Raw genomic sequence first — 15,566 nt, 5'->3', positions numbered from 1 at the left:
CTCTTCCTCTCTGCATCTACAACACCACACCACATTAAAGGTCCCAGAAGGACAACAAAATGATGCTCATCCCTCTATGTAAATCAAATTAAAAATCTGAAGTTTTCAGTCTCTTAATGGAAAACAAATGCTGGCTTGAAGTTTGGAAACCAGTGTAAAAATGTTTGGTATGCTTTGAAAAGTAGTCATTTCTACTCACTGGGATAAAACATGTAACCACCACTGTGGGCCCGTAAATCATTTTAAGGGTGTTCCCCTACTTTAACTGAATATTACTTCTAGAAAAAAAAGTACTATATGATGTGAGAATCAAAACAAAACAAACAAATAGGATGGTATTGTATTGTAAATGTAATGTAAGTTAGTTAGTGCAAAGACAAGACAATCATAGCCATAAATGACTTGTGATAGGTTTTTATTACTTGTAATGACTTTTGTTTGTATTAATCCAGTATAAGACTAGATAAAGTTTGCAGCTGTAATACTTTTAACCACCTGAGTGCCAGTGGCCGTGGCTAGACTGGAGATGGGCTAATTATTAGTGGTGTGTGGTACTGCATATTATGGTATCGATCTGATACCAAGTAAATACAGGGTCAGTATTGCCCATATCGATACATTTCAATAATTAAGGTGGCTGCATAATCTAATTACTAAATCTCAATTAATTTTCATGACCTTCAAGTGTTTTGTGATGTTTCCGTCTTTATTAGCCTATTAAATAGTTAAAACCCAAGACAGAATTAGGACAAAGTTTATAAGTAAATAGAAAATACTTCATTATCAAAATAAGTTTTTTTCAGAAACGATAGAACAGTAGAACAACAATGGCTGTTGTCTCTTTGACAAAACTGCAGCAATACATACAAGAGAAAAACTGGCACTAAAGTATCAATCTCACCACGCTAGTATCAATCTGATACCGGTACCAGTTTGGTATCAATACTATCGATATTTGTATCGATCCACCCACCACTACTAATTATTTGTTAAACTAAATGCTGAACTGAAATTGCACAGAAGTGAAATAGCACAACATTAAAGTATAAATCACACTACTAGCACCTGGCTGTTTAACTTCTTTCTTGACGTCTTATCAGTGTGACAGGAGACGTCTGCAGGACAACGACGCTCCGCTCAAACCACAGCTCGTAAACAAAGTGTGATTCCCTTGTCTTTACCAGTTAAATGACAGCCAATTCACACATTATCATCTCTATTCAAAGTCTGACAACAGTGTAATCTTCCTTTACAAGGCCACTTTAGAATCCTTATAACAATGCCCACATCCCTCCATCACCCATGTATCAACCATGACAGCCAGCAGGTGTCATTTCTGAGATCCATAAGACTTTAAGACCTGACAATCTATTACTCATCCGACACCCTTAACCCTTCTCCTACCTTTCACCTCTCTCTTCACCCCATCCCTCCCTCCAGACCCTCCCATCACACTGTACGAAGGTAATTTATGATGCTCTCTCCCACTGAACCACTTTCCCATCTCTGTTAACTGCCTGCTTTGACCCTGAGGAAAGCCAAGTTAATCAGGTTCTTCTTCTTCTGGTTCTTCCTCCTACACAGCGCTGCTTTAAAGGAGAGGAAGGCGGTATATGTGTCTGGTTATATGCTCTGTTCATTTTCTTTGTCTGAGGTGAACACCAGGGGTCAGAGTTCAGAAGCACAGGTCACAGCCTTGTGTTACATTATATAAACAAAACAAAACCTTAAGCCTTTGGGTTATATCTCATTTCCTCTGCTTCACTGGTTTCTTGCTTTTCTAAAAGAATGATATATGATTATTTTGAGATGTATTCACCAATGCCTGGATTTAAACCAGGTGATGTGGCCAAAAAAAAAATGTATCTCATTTTTTTTTTTTTTGTGTTATAGATGATTTGCAGTCTTTTTTTCTGTTCCTGGTTTCATTTACTAAAGATTATGCTCTTTACCAAAACCATAATGAATGATTGAAGAAACACATTCACTATTAGTATATTACAAGAAACAAAGAGGTTGCATGTTGAATTTTTGTCAAACAAGAAAGTTCTCCAGGGGAATAATCTTGAATTTGCCATTTAAGAATTTTTCATAATTTTCACAAAGCAACACATTGATTAATTTAATTAATTCTACATGTTGCCAAGCGCCAAACTGAATACAATGGCTGGAATCAGTGAATATGTATGAATATTATGCAGTGGAGTTCCTATCACATCTATTTCAAGACAAAGCTGTTTATTTTATACAGAAAGTAAATGAGTGTCCTAACCTCTCCTCAACCTCTACAATATCTTAAAAGCAATAAATGTGCCTGACCCATAGACCCACACTGGCTACATTCATTAAGGGACTCCACCTGGTCCACTCTGTGGACAGAGCCGCTGTTTGTTTCCTGTCTCCAGTCTTCGTGCAGACCTAAGCTAATCATCTCCTGGCTTTAGTTCTGATAATCATAAGCAGTTTTGGGAGAAAAGGTCACTTAACCACCAAGAGCAGGTTTTAACCCTTTACTGGGCAAGTGACTATTTTTTGGTAATTCCCAAATACATTACAATACAGTGACAGCAACAGTTACAGTGAGGACAGTGAGGGAACAATCTCAGGTCCAATGTGGTCTACAGGGTCTGTAAGGTCCACCTCTGCATGAACAGTGAGTGTACCTGCTTTGTTAGGTACCATGAAGTAATGGTACTAATGTAAGGAATGATGTTCAAAGGGGGAATGTGGATGTGGACAGGGGTCTGGATCAGCACTTATGTTGGTCTAATGTTCTAAAAGTGATGTTCTTGGACATTTTCACACAGCGTACTCCAGTCTGTACTGTACTTGGGTATGTTCACACCTTTCCTGCAGATGTTGCGTTCACAAGCACGTAGTACAAGTGGGTGTTACAGGGCCGAAACAGTAGGTGGAGGTGTGGAAGGAATTCTATCACTATCCAACAAACGCGGAAGTCAGAAGAAGACAAACCCTGACGTCATCAACTGAGCGAATGTTCTGTTAATTTATCCACAATGGTGGCAAGACAGGCACTACTTTTTTTATCTGTTAGCGAGTTTGAGGCAAAGTGCAGAAGAGCAATCCTCATTGTCCCTGATATATCACTGAGCGGTTCGGTCAATAAGGTGTCATCTATGGTCTCGTGGTGATTAGGTCACTTCCGTTGTTGGAATGGTGATTAGGTCACGTCTCGGGCACAGATCGCATTCACATGACAACCTAATGTGCTGGAGTCCGGGCAGTCTGTACCCAGGACTACCTTCTCAACTGGACTCGGGTACGGTACTTGAGCATGGAACACTTGCATTCACATGAATAAAAGTAAGTGGACTTTGGGATCCAGCGTACTCAGATACAGACTTGCGTACTCTGTGAAAACAGCCCTAATGTTCTAAAATGCATGTTCCTTTCACCTTACATGTGTTTTTCTTGTATTTTGTATATATACAGGGTAGAGAAGCAAAATTTACAATATTTTGAGGCAGGGGTTGAAAGACAGTGTATGACCAGTTAGTTTATTGAAAGTCATGAGAATTTATTTGCCACAAGAAAATTTACATAATAGAAAATGTTTTTATTCTATGTGTCCTCCTTCTTTCTCAATAACTGCCTTCACACGCTTCCTGAAACTTGCGCAAGTGTTCCTCAAATATTTGGGTGACAACTTCTCCCATTCTTCTTTAATAGTATCTTCCAGACTTTCTTGTAATAGTTTTGCTCATAGTCATTCTCTTCTTTCCATTATAAACAGTCTTTATGGACACTCCAACTATTTTTGAAATCTCCTTTGGTGTGACGAGTGCATTCAGCAAATCACACACTCTTTGACGTTTGCTTTCCTGATTACTCATATGTGCAAAAGTTTCTGAAAAGGTATGGATAATAGTGTTAGGTATGATTATGACATCAATATATGTTTGGTTTCAAAACAATTGACGTAGTGCCTGCTGAGAAAAAATAACTAAATGTTCATTGTAAATTTTGCTTCCCCATCCTGTACTTATTGTTTTTGTTTGTTTGTTTGTTTGTTTGTTTTGTTTTTTACCACTTACAAGTAAGGAACCAAATATGGTAACTTCATTGACCTTGATTTTCCATACAACAATAAGAAATTTAGAAAAATTTCACAAAAATAATAAAGTCTTGTTATGTCCTGCAATAATGCACTGTGGTTGACATTTTGAATTTCAGAGTATTTCTGTGAGTGACTTATACAGAATAAAGACCATGTTCCATCCCAAAGTCAGCTGATGGGAATAACAGATATTTTATCAAACCACATTGGAGCATGTGGTTGACAGAAAGTGTGTTACATTACATAACCTTCCACTAGTGCTGTCATTTATCAGAAAATCACATCAGTGGTAGGAAAAACTGTATGATCTGATCAGTGCGCAGGCAAAATTCAGTTTACAGGCACTGTTCTATGTTTTGTATTTATACAAGGAGGTGAACTGTTGTCTCTGTGCCAACACAAAACAGACAAATCCAGAAAGCTAAACACCAAACCAGTCTGTTACTAAGTGGACGCACAATGACACTGAACGACTGGAATCCAGATTAAGTTAAACAAACGTCTGAGATGTGCTGATAATCTGCTTTGGGCTTTTTGCATATTCAGGCAATCTCCATTGTTTTCACACATCTTTTCAAAGCCTTGTCCACCAGAGGAAAAGCTTGGTGCCGTCTCGTGAATCAGCCCACAGTTAAACGTTTGAGTGAAACCATTGTATTCAAGGATGTGTCAATGGAGAGTGGTGCATAATACAAAATGGACCATAAGATATTTCCCCATACAATCAACTTTTATTCTCTTTAATCCTTTTTCACTGTTGGTTTAACACTTGCTCTTGTGTTCAACTGAAACCTGACACTTTCCTTAACTCAGTAGATGAATAAAACAGCATCAAGTTACTGCAACAAACCAACATTTAAGTTTCTGAAACCATTTATTTTTGGTCAAAATGTTTCAAACTATGGCTGAATAATATGACCAATAAAGATTAATATTATATTGATATAAATAATTATCATGTTAAATTATTATTTTTTTCAAGTTTTAGTCCTGAGTGATTATTTGAAGATTATTTGTGGTTTTAAACTCACAACACAACATCACACTTTATTACAGTGATTGATATAAATGAAAAAAATTCTGCTCATATATTAGGAAATAAAACACACACCAAAAAACAATGAACCCTTGATCATCAAATATGAAAATTCCAAAAGTTGGATTATATTTTTTTTCCTTCTTCTCATGAAATGATTCTGACTATGAAAAGTACTACCTCCCTATACCAGGAACTTCTTCGGGGAAAGTTTGGGGGAGAGGGAAAAATTTTTATCAGGGTAATTTAGATGAAAACACACCAGGGTTTTTCAAAATTCAGGGTAATGCTCAAAGTTCCTGCAAAAGTTCCTGCTGTGGGAAAGGGCCTAATGTGATTTATTCTTGAGAGATAAAGTGGGACTGGGACCGAGTATGTAATCATTCAACCTGTCCAAAGGTGATTACTGATGTGTAGAAATAGGAATAAAAAGAGGAATGTGTCTGAAAACCAAATTATTTCAACTTTATAAACAATAAGAATAAGTACAATTTCACCACTAGGGGTGTAAGAAAATATTGGTTCTGCAATTTATCACAATATGCCATTTCCCAATACTGTATCAATATTAAAAAGTACTGTATCAATATTTTTAGGTATTTATTCAAATGCAGATGTTGTGGAGGTTCATTTTTGTCTTTTTTTATATTTTATTTATTATTATTTAACACTCTTTTATTAAATAATGTTAGTTCCTTTGTTGAGATTGCACAAAGATAATGTTCTGATGTTAGTTATGAACTAATAGAATATGAACATTTGAACAGGATCTTAAACTGTAATTTCTGTGAAACATAATTTAAGACTTAACAGAGGAAAATTTTGTGATATAGCATTAGATCCTGTGGTGATCTAAAAAAACAAACAAACAAAAAAAAAAACGTGTTTAGTATTTGTGCATACTTCTGGTGTAATTCAAATCTTCAGAGAAATAATCATTTAAAAAAAAAGAAACAAACAAAAAACTGCCTTTTTAACAGTATCATGATATATTGTGATATATCGTATCATGATCCTAGTATTGTGATTTGTATCGTATCACCAGATTCTTGCCAATACACACCCCTATTTAGCACACAACCTTGCTTCAAACAGTTCAAAATTAACATTGTGATCCAGAACAGCATCTATTCCAAGTTGGTGTAAAAGAGCTATAAATGAATGTATTCAATAAAACATCAAAGTAACAAGTATTAATATTAACTACAGAACAGGAAGAAACATCACCGGGTTGAAGAATAAACTTGATGAACAGTCTGTCCGTCATTTTTGTGACTGTTTCCACCAGGTTTCCTCAGAAATACCTGATACAAATCAAAGTCTAACAGTGACAGCACGAGATGTAAAACAATCACACAGTAGACTCTGACCAACAGTCTACCTTAGAAAATGTTTTTCATTGTATTTATATCTGCAAAACAGGGACAAGTCAGAACAGTGTGTCCCAATGAAGACATCATTCCACAAATAGAGGTAAAACATGCACATACACACACTATTGACTGGAAGGCTCCCTTTCAAGATGGCAAACACATTCATCACTCCCCAACACCACAGAAACTTCTATTCATAAAGCAAATCAATAGTCCCCTCCTTAGTTAACATCTAAACCCACATGTTCCTGCACACAACAAGGGAACAGAGAGGTACACACAAACACACACACACAAATGAAACCTGTTTATTCCTGATCACAAGTAATTCAAGCAAATTGCACTCTGCATGTGTGTGTGTGTGTGTGTGTGTGTGTGTGTGTGTGTGTGTGTGTGTGTGTGTGTGTGTGTGTGTGTGTGAGTGTGCATTGTGTCCCTGAAAAGAATCGACCCCCTTTTTCATGGAGTGGGGGTGCAGCTTCAGTCTGTGTGTGTGAATGTGCGTTGAGTGGGTGAGTATGGGGGTAATGGGTGGGGGTCAGGGTGGAGCCGCCATGTCTAAGCCAGCACACAGAGAGAGTTTGTTAAACTAAAAGTTGCACACAGCCCTGACGTTGTCGCCTCTTAATCACTTGGCCTCCGCTGCACAATCTGGTCGACCACAACTATGATAACTCTTGCAAAAATGATCATCCACTCTGAGAGACAATGAGTAAATGAGTGGAAAGGAAAGGCTGCAGAGCCATTTCCACTGCTCCACTTCTCCAAATGACTGATGTTACTGTAAGGCAATCTGTTCAGTCACTTGTCAAATCAGTATCAGTGACTCCATGTTTGGGTTGTTGTTTGTGTGATATTTTCATCTTAAGACAGCCAGGAGGTTAAATATATGTTTGGTTCTTTAAGGATTCAGCTCTCCATTGAGTTACTTACATTATTAAAATGGTTCAATTAAATTTACAATAAGCAAGAGTGAAGTCTTCCAATAACTTGTTTTGTGCAGCCAACAGTCTAAAACCAAAAATGTTGAAATTACATTCATAAAAAGACAAACATGTACATATTTAGGAAGCTGTTAATGCTTAACTATCAAAAATTCTCACTAAGTTGTCCAATTGTTTCAGCTATGATCTAAAAACTGAACCATTTCTTCTCAGCTCAAGCTAAAAAAAAAAAAAAAAAAAAGTATTTCTCAACACAACTATGACCCTAAACATGCACCACTGTTGTGCCTTGCATGTCCAAGGATTGTAAGTGCTTTTTTTTTTCTCTAATAAACAAATCACAAGAAGAAGAAAAACAACACAAATGCAATTTTACAACAAGACTGCAGCAGTAAAAAGACACAAAGATGCAAAACTAAAAAAGCTGTTCATTAAAAATAAAGACAACGTATAAAAACTCCAAGCAACTTCAGCTGAGATGAACTCCAGAATGTCCGAATCCTTTACATCACTGCTAATAAATGTACCAACTTTATCTGAGCCAAGAAAGGAAAGATTCATGTCATATTTCATGCAGTGTGCAGAACAACAGAAGTACTTTACCTTGCTAAGTGCGCTCTGTTGCGGTGATAATCTAAACTCTCCGACTGCCAAGACGCAACTTGAAGCGCAAAAAACGATTACGCACGTCAAGGTAAGAGGGAAAAGGCGGTGGGATCCGGCCAGAGATGTTTTCCTTCTACTAACAGGTCCAACTAGTGACTCCTCTCCTAGTGGCAGAGCGCAGCGCACAGGCACACACTCCTCCTTGTGTCTGTGGGGATGTTTTTACACGCAGGGATGAGTGGAGTGCGCGCTCTGCCAAACACGCAGGTGAAGTGTATGAAATGTATGCGGTCAGCTCCACTGTGGACAGCACTTTTACCTCCTGTCGGAAAGATGTCCAGACAGATCCTTCTCCAAATAGTCTTCAGATCAGGCCCGTGTCAGCAGAGCTGGCAGGTCGCCTGTCATCACTGCGGCTGACCGTGGAAATCCACGGACTGTTAGAAGGAGAGCTGCAGTCAGAGCTGTTGTTTAGATGTGTTCCATCAGATGAACAGGCTTCCACACCCATATCTGTCAAAGGCTCTGTCCCAGGACATACCCAGCCCCTGTTGCTCAACATGTGAAAAACCTACATGATTTAGAGTCCAGTCCCAAGTCACTGCTTTCCCTGAAATAAAAGTCATTAGAAGTGCTTGTACAGTGCATTTCTTCTTATAAATTGCCCACTTTAGTGTCAAGTTTGTCCATTTTATGTCACATTGAATTATCTTGTATTAAACTGTTTTTTTCACTGCAATCTACACTGTAAAAACAATCCTGTTGTTTTTACGGAAAAAAAAAACTGGCAGCTGTGGTTTCCAAAACAATACTGTAAAAAACACATCCAACTGTAAACATATTTGCGGAGTAACATGTAGATTTAACATTTTAAACATGTAGATTTAACTGGTAAATGGACTGCACTTATTTAGCACATTTTCTCCACCTTCATGGTGTCCAAAGCACTTTCCAAAGCCACCAGGTCCAACTGGGAGCAATTTAGGGTTCAGTGTCTTCCATGGACACTTGGACATATGGACAGTCAGAACCAGGATTCCAACCACCAACCCTTTGGTTATTGGACGAGCCGCTCTAACAACTCTACCAACCCATGAATTTACTAATTTAAAATGTTAAATTGTTAAATGTTTACTTTTTTTTTTTATAACTTTTTATTAAAAAAAAAAAGCAAATAGGCCATTATTTCAACAATAAAACAATAGAAATACATCATTTCTACATACAAATGATTTTGTTCACATACTCTTCCTGTAAGAACTACAGCTATATTCGATTCAATCGTTAACACAAAAATCTTTTCAAATAAACAACTTTGCATTGTATTGTCACTTACAGTTTTTTTATGTTGCAATTTTACAACTTTTTGGTGTTAATTCTACAGTCATTTTTTACAGTGTAGTTAGCGTAGGAAAAATCTGCTGTTAACAGAACAGAACTGCTGAAGGTATTTTTATTTTTATCATAAAAGTGACAATAAAGATCTATTCTATTCTATTCTATTCTATTCTAAAACCATATATTACCAGAACAGACAACATGACACTTACACGCTGAGGAGATGACTCATTGTTTTGATTCATAATAGTTATATGTTTAGTAACTTTATGAAAGGGTTTGTTTTATTTAAAATGTGGTGAAGTTTCCAAATGTTTTTAGGAGATACAGTATGTTTAAAGTGACACAAAAAGCCCACCTTGCAAAGTAGTCTATCCACATTAATTATAGATCTCCAACCTTAGACTTATAAAACATAAATATTGACTTCTTCTGTCTAAATCACTTAAGGTCAGTAGTGTATGCATTGTGTTCACGTCATGTTCTGAAACACTGAGCTGAATATGATGCATCCCAGAGGAAGATTCCCCTGTGTTTACATGGATGAACCGGTCTAAGTCTAATTCAGAACAGTTCCTGGGTGTTGATTTGGCTTTTAAGACAAACCGCATGCTGTGGAGAGCGTTTCACAACAAATTCACCCGAGAATTAATTACATTCCCATTATTGCATTCCCTCTCCCCTTCCTCTCCCTCCCCCTCTCCATCTATCTATGCTTATCTCTGCCTCACTGTCCCACTGCCACCTGATTTATGGCATAACTTTCTCACTTTCACTACCTTTAATGTGCTTTTCCCCCCTTTACCGACTCTTAAATCAACCCATCTGTTGTTTTTGGGATACGAAGCCCATTACAGCACATTCTATTAAAACTGAAAAGGGACAAAACTAAATGTCAAACAGTTTAGACCAGCGATAAACATCCACCCAACAGCAGCCAAGGTTATTGAGTACATGAGTAAAACAATCCATGACAGATGTAAAGCACTAAAGGAAATAAAAATAATTAATATATTAGAGATGAATAAAGACTTTACTTTGGAATTAAAGCAGATAACATGTGATTGTAGGTTTTGCTCAAGATTCGGTGCCTTGATCACTTTAAAAGTTAGACAGGATCTTCAATTTATGGTGTACAGCGTCATACTGACTGTTTCTGCTGCTCCATTTTTGCTGCAAAAGTTCTGCTAAAATGCTAAAATTGTGTCACCATTACCACTGTGAGATTTTTGCAGTTAGGTGCATGCATCGCCATGATTTTTTAGCATCTTTTTGAAGTAAAAATACAGAGAGTGGTAACAAATAAGAACTGACGTAGGCAGGCTGTTTAGTGGTTGGAGGTCAGTGAAATGAGGAAGGAGATGAGGCAGAGGCAGGAGATGGCGTGGTCCACAATTTTTAAAATATTTTCAATAATACCTATTTCAAACAAAGTGCAAGTGCTGAAAAAGTGCAAAGGCTAAAAAGTGCAAGTGCATGTGGAGGTCGGCGCAGCAGTGTCTTCTCCAGCAGATGAAAATGGGCATATTTTATACTATTCTACTAACTGGATAAAACCACTACAACTCAACAGGGGAGTTACAAATCTACATAAATTGTTAAAACTAATGTAAAACCTCCATAACTAAAACCCACAACCTTAACCTATCTAAAATCCCAGCTATATACCTAAAAACTCTAAACCTAGACACCAAAGATAAATAAAAACCCATAAACCAATAAAATACACCTCCAGGCTCCCCCACACATTTCCCTGCCTTGGTCCAGGCCGGAACCTTCTTCAGGGCTGTTGTTCCTACAGTGAATCTTCTTGCTGACGGACCTGGACACAAGGACAGGGTAAGTACAAACACACTAAACACCATTCACTAAACACTTTAAAATCCACTCACACAGACACTAAAGAAAGCTAAACTTAAATATTGCACATTTACATTGCACTCTGTTTGTGATCTAATTTATGTCTCCCTGTTTCTCCAGGGCCAAGCAATCATCAATTAAAATACAAGTACCACTGGATGTAAAAACTGAAAAGGAAAGACAATTAAATCAATGAACTACTTTAAAAACCAATCATGTGTAATTATTTCATTTGTGCAAATATGTCTGTTTAAAGTGCTGCGCTGTCAAACTACATGTGCAAGTTAAAGTGCTTATGTGAAAAAAAAGGTGCCTGTATTCATACTTAACTGTGACAAACGGCTGTTTGTCACAAGAACATTTACATGGAACAGCCTTCACCAGGTTGACAGGGCCTCCATCACTTGGAACTCACTTTGAATGGATGGTAAGTATGAGTCATGTAAATCTGTCGAATGCCTATGAGAGATTTTAGACCATTGTGTTAACACTCTTCAGAATCATCATCAAAATACCAACTGAGGGAATATTCTTTCCCTTTAGAAGAGTTTATAAGATGGAGATTTTTTTTATTGAAGGTGTGTTTATACTATTGATTTATTGGGGATCCAATTTCAAAAAGCTACTATGCTATTACACCTAAGAAGAAAAATAAGCAGTTAGACAGACAGCAGAAATGTTGGAGTGAATGTGGAGAATTTGATGTAGATCACACACATTATTTGGAAATGTGATAAAATAACTGTTTTGGGAAATGGTGTGTAGAGTACCAAAACAAATAATGGGGTATGAGATTCCACTGTGCTGTGATGTTCTGTATTTTTGTAACTTATCTGATGGATATGTAGCAGGAAACAACATATACTTGGTTAAGATACTTTTAGTGGCTTGCAAAAAAGCTATTACAAGGAACTGGGGGAGGACAGAACCACCAACACAGGACCAGTGGATTGCAATTACTGATGGAAGATATAAAATGGAAAGGGTGGTAGTAGTAGTAGTAGTAGTAGTAGTAGTAGTAGTAGTTTATTTCGAGCACATAGAATCATCAGATAACAAAGAATCATACAACATGGTCAAAACAAATGAATACAATTTTTTTGCGCTCGAAAAGGAGTGGGAAGAAGTATAACTTATTGACTCCCGCCCCCTTTTTACAAACTAATAAACTAGATCTGCCTCCTTTGCTTGTTAACACACATTTTCCTCTGTATAGTGGCGGCTGCTCGTCTTTCAGACAGGGGAAGCTCATTGTCGGCTTACATCAAAACAAAAAAAGTCAAGTTATTTAAACATACATTCGGCCCTCTGTTTCTTTTTAAGAAAATGCTCAGTAACCTTATCGTACCAAGTAGGCGTCTTTTCCAGGGACTGGACCAGTGTCCTCTCTGCTTAGATTGCCTTGGCCCAGTGTGTTGTGGGTGTAAGACTTCAGCCTTTTTAAACAAGAGATGCTCCTGTCACTCCGACAGAGCTGACAGTTTGATTTAACTATCTACAAAACGATATTAAACTCGAACAAGAAATGATTAAGTAGAGCTCAGAAAGTTAGCACCAGAATTTTGAAATGAAAACAATATAAAATGAGTAGCCAGTGGAGTGAATCTAGTGATGTATCAGAAACTTCCTCTTCCATGCACTCCTCGTCTTTGCAATCAGAAAAAGAATCATACAATGGTGGTGATGCTAATTTAGTTGTTTTCACAATACTTGGTATTGTTGTTCTTTTGTTACTCTCTACTGCACTCTTTTATGTTTACCTTTTAGACTCTTCTATGTTATTTGCACTTTATGTTTACTTGCACTGTGGGGCCTTAGAGTCCAGTAATTTCAGTCCTCTCTGTATACAATGTACATGGCAGAACTGACAATAAAGATGAATTTGACTTGACTTTGACTAAAATCACTTAGGGTGTGAGGTGTATGTCTGCGACTCTTATGAGACTTAAACGTTCCATAAACATTGGTTTGAAAACTACAGCCAACAAACATGCAAGAAATATTTTCATTTCTCCTCAGATGTGTGTTGATATGAACAGAGTACTCCCTTTCGTTAGCTAAATTCTTGCATGCACATACATGACAGCTGAAAGAAGTCAGTTCTTTTTGAAAGTGACTAACCTGTGTGGAATGCATTCTACTTTGATGTACAATTAAAGCATTCCATGTCTTAAATGCGCATGGACATTTAGAATATGTACATGGGTGGTGTGTCCAAAATGTGGATGTTTGAGTTTTCACCAACAGAGCCCTCCATCCCCCAGACAGCAACCAACCCCAAAAATCCCAGCCTGTTGTACTATATGCAGTGTTTTCCTCATGTAGGACTCGTCTAAGATGATCAAGTTGGTTGTGGACATCCGACATGTTGGCAGTAATATCAGGTACATAAGTACAGCACTGGTCTCCAATTAGGTGACAGACACCTCCCTTTTCGGCCAACAGGAGATCTAAGGCTGCCCTATTCTGTAAAGAGATTGTGCAGAGGGCCTTCATCTCACTCGTAAGAGTATCAAACCCTTGTTCAACTGAAGCAGTGAGATTTTCCAACTCAACAGAAAGTTCTTCTATATACCAAGCTAAACGGGCAGGGCCGTACAGGGGAATGATACTGATCGCAAACTTATGGCCTCCTGAAATCCGGTCCCGTTTAACACGGGTGTGAGGTGGTGACATTAATGGACTAATGGTCAATTTGGAAACAGCAGGAATCAGATAAGAGAGATGACACGTACCTGCCCACCGTGCCGGGAGGTACAGATATGAGTGTTGACCACACGTCCACACCCTATCTGTGGGACAGCCATACCCATAATCAGAAGGGGTGAGAGCTACGGTGGCATTATATGTGGTAGTAACATTAGTTTTAGCATCAAAGTATGTCAATGGGGATGGTGTACCTAGCAATGCAGTGATGTTATAGAGGACCAAAAATGGAGAAGGGGAGAATGTCCCTGTCATAGGAAAGGTAAATTTATCAGTCCTATTTTCACAATTTGCTAACCCGCAGGCTACCTTAAGAGTAATGTTACACCCTGATGTGTGTCCCAGATGATACCGTGTGTGTTCTGTGACTGGGAAATGGAAGCACAGCTATGGAATGAAAAAACGATTAGAGAGATTTCTGAGCCTAAAAACAACATTTTTCTGTACCATAGAAGTATTAGTGTCTCTGGAAAAATTTCTTGGGTCTCTGAAGATCATGTTGGGTTTCCACCCCAGCCAGGGGTATATTGATGTGATGTTCGGCCAGTCCCCCACTGTCCACTTTATCAGTGTCAAAGTGTGATTGATCGGGAGCGGATAAGGAACAAACAGAGTACCTTCGTGTGAGCTGTGTGGCATCAAACTGCACACATAGCATGACTGGTTAGTGACACGCCGTGTCAGATCACGTGTCACCTGCCACCACGTATTATCATTATATTCGTGGTGATCAATGATGTGGAGGTCACATCCGTGACGTCTCCGAGGTTCTTCTGTCCCTTGCTGTCTTCCGACAGACCAGGGCGCAACTGGAGTGTGATGCGTTGAAGAAGGATCAGATACCTGACAGAATGTGCCATGGTACCATATGTACAGACACATGAAGATGACCGCTGACCCTTTGATCACCTCCATCATCGTCGAATCAGTGTATGTGTGGGGCAGGGGTCTTCAGTCACTCGCCAGCAACCAGGCAAAGGATAGTGTGTATGAGACGTCACTGGGGTCGTTATCACCGCTAGGTTTCAACCAGTGAGTCTTGTGAGTGTGGGTGCGTGATGCAGAGTCTCCAGCTCCGGGGTCTACGTTGTCGATCGATGGTCCAGCCCGTCCTCGGTTTTCCCAGAAACCGCTTACAGTGGGTCGCGTGGCGCCACGTGGCACGTTCGGCAACCTTGGCTGCTGTGTGCGTCGTCAGGAGCACCTGGAAGGGGCCTTGCCGCCTGCGCTGCTTCCAGTGCTTCCGTCTTAAGTCCCAGACCAACATCCAATCCCCCGGCTGTAATGGGTGAAGCGGCCCCTCTGCAGGAAGCGGTAACGCTGATCTCACCAATACCTGCACTTGAGATAGTTCAGAGGAGAGTTTTTTGCAATAAGACAACATGTCATGTCTCTTCCAGCACACCTGACGGTCATTATCAGGCTTCTGCAGAGCTTGCTGATAGGCTTATCATTTGAATCAGCTGTGTTGGAAGAGGGACACATCTAAAACATGCAAGATAGTGGCTCTCTAGGACCAGGGTTGCTGACCCCTGGTCTATGTCATGGCACAGCAACCTAACCTCCGGAAAAACGGGGAACTGACCCGCCTGCTTAACAGTAAACGGCTAAAATTTGCTTGGAGG

At 38.8% G+C, this 15,566-nt stretch overlaps 1 protein-coding gene across 1 annotated transcript in view; it reads right to left on the bottom strand.

The window, feature by feature from the left end:
* The window catches only part of hapln1b (hyaluronan and proteoglycan link protein 1b), a 28,744-nt gene extending 20,550 nt beyond the window's left edge, over positions 1-8,194 (bottom strand). Inside the window, exon 1 of the mRNA XM_030148502.1 lies at positions 8,035-8,194. The gene's annotated coding sequence lies outside the window, so the exon portion shown is untranslated. The remainder of the gene's footprint in view (positions 1-8,034) is intronic.
* Positions 8,195-15,566: the final 7,372 nt, after the last annotated feature.

This window comes from Sphaeramia orbicularis, chromosome 12 (genome assembly GCF_902148855.1).
Source record: "Sphaeramia orbicularis chromosome 12, fSphaOr1.1, whole genome shotgun sequence".
NCBI lineage: Eukaryota > Metazoa > Chordata > Actinopteri > Kurtiformes > Apogonidae > Sphaeramia > Sphaeramia orbicularis.
Note: the sequence above shows the minus strand (reverse complement) of the source record. Positions and strands in the feature narration are given on the sequence as shown.